Source organism: Lycium ferocissimum, chromosome 1 (assembly GCF_029784015.1).
Source record: "Lycium ferocissimum isolate CSIRO_LF1 chromosome 1, AGI_CSIRO_Lferr_CH_V1, whole genome shotgun sequence".
NCBI lineage: Eukaryota > Viridiplantae > Streptophyta > Magnoliopsida > Solanales > Solanaceae > Lycium > Lycium ferocissimum.
The window spans coordinates 4,792,519-4,796,806 of record NC_081342.1 but is presented as its reverse complement, the minus strand read 5'-3'; the positions used below and the strand labels follow the sequence as shown (position 1 = coordinate 4,796,806).

Here is a 4,288-nt window from a genome sequence, read left to right as displayed (position 1 = left end):
AGTTTTAGGTTTAAAAACAAATCAGTCAAAAAAGAAATAAATAAAATCACCCACCCCTTATTCTTCTTTTTCTTTGGCGATCCCCCACCTCATCACCCCCACCGACCTCCCCCTTTTTTTGAAAATTTCAACCTAAAAAAAACAAATCTAAAAATTTCAAACTAAAAAAGAAAACAAATCTGAAAATTTTAAAAAACGAGTTCATCGAAATTTTTTTCCGTCAAAAGCTATTCATTTTCCTACGAAAAGTATGGGAGTTTGATTAGAAAATATTTTTATTCAATGGCACATGTAATCAGTTAATTGGCTGCTTTGTCATGTCATCGGCGAGTGTTTTACACACTCTTTACATATTTGACTAAGTCGGCGAAAAGTGTCTAAATGCCAGTCAGACCCCATTGCAGATGTCGAAATGAATCAAGGTTTAATTGAAGTGTTCAAGTGAAAAATCTTAACGATCACAAGGGTTGTCGTTGGTTTGGCCAAAATTTAATTTATACCAAAGACAGACATGTTTATTTAGCTAATTATTTCTCATCACATGCGCCCTGACTCTTTTACTTCTTGAGTCAAGGATGATATTTAGATGTGAGTTGGTAGTGGAGAGAGATTCAAACTCAAGACATCTACTTGCCATGTTATACCGCATTGGGTTATCAGATCATCTCATTTAATAACTTTAGTGGTTAAGCTTTTCATTTATCTAGTAAGTATCTATAACATTTTATCAAGTGGAGCTATATCTCAGAAGACTACGATTTAGAGAGTGGGGAGGGTCCTTGTTCATTGGAATACATATATATATATATATATATAGATTTTTTGTATTTATTTATATATATTAACTTTTAAATACCCTTAAATAAATGCGAAAGGTTAGATCAAGTGGTTGAGTGTGTTAAAATTATCTCTAATGTCTTGGTTCGATTCCTACCAACAACATTATTTTTTATCTTGTTTTTGTTTTGTTTTTTTTTCGAACCCCTCAATTTAAAATCACTGATCCGCCACTACCTCGACTCCTTCTTTGATTTGGTCGCGTCAATCCATAGCAAAAGAAATAGAAAAGCAAAATTGGAAAAGAACGTAGATGTTTGGACAACATAGAGAGAATGAGGCCAGATAACACATAAGCCACACTTTATTTTTTTTTAGAAATAGTAGAGTACATGAAATCACTATAGGACTCCACACTATTTCATATTTCTAGGTGCTGCTTATCTTAATCTTCCATAATACTCCTTAGAACTACTAACTAATAGTAATAATTTAAATCATGCTGGGGTCAGTAATTTGGACAAAACAACAAACTTCCATGGTGGGAGTCCTTTGAACAGTGAGGTTCCAATTAACAACAAGTCTAACTCGACCACATACAAAATCTTGTGTCACAGGCATATCAGGAAGTAAAACCACAACTAGGGCAGCAGAATTTTGCTTCTCAATTTTTTTTTTTGGCAGTGAAGGCTGGTTTCCCAACAAGTTCAGGCCATGAATGCTTTCCTATAATTACAGAAATATAATGAGAGAAAAGATAATTTAAAACATATGCACGCTATATTACGATTATAGAGAATATTATTCACAGAATAATAGAGTTAATTTCTCAGATGGTCACTCATCCAACAATTTTTATCTCACAAGAAAGAGTAAGAGCCTGTTTGGATGGAAACTTTGGTATAAGCGAAACATAAGTTCGGGAAAGCAGTTTATAAACGAAAAAAAAAAAATAAGTTGAGGTAAAATTTAACTGAGCCCCTATTGTTATACTTTTGGTGTTGATTTACCCCTAGTTTAAACGGCAATCCACGTGACAGCCTCACAATGAAATAACTCATCCCGACCATCATAAACCAAGTTGCACAAGTCAGGTGATGAGTTTATGCCAAACGCCTGGTTCGCTGTTGATTCACATGAAGGAAGAAGAACTGGGCAGCCATTGAAGCCCATCGAAGCTTTGATTTGATGTTTTTTTTTTAAAAAAAAAAAAAAAAAATCTGTCCGGAGCTTTGGATTTGAATATTTAACATCAAAGTCAGTTCTTGTGAATTGTTAGAAGCTGAAAACGTAATTTTCCATTGAATAAGAGCTTAGAAAGTTGAAGAAGAAAACTGAAAACTCGGTTGGAAGCCATTAACGAAGTTTGAAAATCGGGTCTCCGCAAATGAGCTTTATTTCAAGTGGGTGTTACTTTAAAAGATAGGGAACATCTTGAGGGGTTCAATATGAAATTTGGGACAATTTGGTGAAGGATTATATTGGCTAATTGATGAATTTCAGCTGCAAATCTCTTGAGGAAGAAGAAGATTGTTGAATTTCAGAAACATCCAGATTTGCCATGTGTTTGATTGGTTGTTTATCAATTCAATGAGTTTTGGGGGCAAATGGGTCAAAATGAGGGTGGGTGTTAATTAGAGTCGAATATTAAAATTGGGGATGAGTTATTTCGTTGTAAGGCTGCCACGTGGATGGCCGTTTAAATTAGGGCAAATTAATATTAAAGTATAACGGTAAGGGGCAATTAGACGAAAAGTATAATGGAGGGTATGAGTAAACAATATTTGAAAGTTAACGATATTTTTGATCCTTTTCCGATCATAGTAATAGTTGTCTAAACTTTCTTTTTCTCTTTCTTAAGTGCCTCAATTTAGTTCACACTCGGCCATCCAATAATTGAAGCAGAAGTGTCAGCTTGAAAAAGTAATAAATTCTTCTTTATTTAAAAAATGTCAAATATTTTTTGAACAAGTCCAATTTGCCCCGATTATTAATTGGTAGCAGGGAGAGTAGTACATTCTTTCATCCAACCATCCAATTGTCAAATATTTTTGGAATAAATTTAGTTTTACAAAACATTATTATATAGTAGAAAATTGAGAGAGTACTTTCTCCCCCCTCTCCCCATTGTCAAATATTTTAAACTTAATCCATCTGTTTGCCAAAATTATTAATATTTGGAATTAGAAAAAGGACGTTCTTTCATTCCCGACCTAACAAAAAGTATAAACCCTTCGTTTGATTTTAAAATATTACTAAGAACTTTCAAAAATGCAATAACTTTGAAACTAAAAGAAAATATAATAATATTAATATTAATATAATAAATAAATAAACAAATAATTAAAAAAAAAAAAAAACCTTTGCAAGATGGTTGAGAGTCATCAAGTGCGTTTTCATTTTCTGGAAGTCGCAGGACTTCTATCTCCTCATCATTCCCTTTGAGTACCAGATCTCGTGCCGTCAGAGGTTTAAACACTGCAATTAAAATAAATAATTCACAAATTAATGAATTACTTATTTGAGATATATCACAGGTAACAAGTTTTTGCATAGTGGTATGTTTTGTTAATTATATAATATCCGAAATTTATTGGTCCGACTAATTCAGACGTACAATGGGCAAATAAGATATTCTGCTGAGGGGTATTCAAGGTTTAATACATATGTATAAAAAGTTATTTTGGACCTATATACATATTAAAAAATTTCATATACGCAAAACAATCTTCCTGCGAAGGGTGTTTAACTAACCAATATATGTCATTGGAACAAAATAGGGCTTATTAATGGGAAAATAATAGTAGGGATATCTTCATTTTCAAGGCTCGAACTCATGATTTCTGGCTACGGATGGAGGAATCTCATTCATTCTGTCAGTGGTGGAGCCAGAGTGTTGCTTACGGGTTCGGCATAACCTAGTAGCTCTAGCTCAAAATAGGTATTATTTGTGTTAAAAAAAAAAAAAACTCCATTCGAAACCCAATAAGCATAAACAAAAAGTGTAGTTCAGAATCCATAAACTAAAAATTATGACTACGACTCTGCCATAACATCATTTAGTGATAATAGTGGTCATAATTGTTTAAAAATATGCATGAGATGGGGGATTAAGGGGCTAATTAAACGTACGTGATGCAAGAAGCAAGAAAGCAACAACGTGAGATAACTTGACTATCCTCTTTCCCTCCATTGCCGTGCTTTCAAGAATATAAATATATTATAAATTAGAAAGAAATCCAAATTGTGATGTGTTAAGACCCATTGGTTCATACATAGGGTATTTATAAAGAGTGACCACCTCAATTACGTGCGATATTTGATCTTCTTTGAAGAACCACCACATATTTTTATTTTTTTTTAGTGTCGCATTTTACTCTTTTCAGTTGATTTAATAAAAAATACATATAAACATTATCCGTTCACAGTTACGAGCTACGTTTGGTACCACACATTATTGTGTCATATATCATCGAAGTCTTGAAATAATATACTATATTACTCCCTTTAT

At 32.9% G+C, this 4,288-nt stretch overlaps 1 pseudogene; it reads right to left on the bottom strand.

Moving 5' to 3' along the window:
• Positions 1 to 1,120: 1,120 nt before the first annotated feature.
• Positions 1,121 to 4,065, bottom strand: LOC132068456 (proteinase inhibitor I-B-like; annotated as a pseudogene).
• Positions 4,066 to 4,288: the final 223 nt, after the last annotated feature.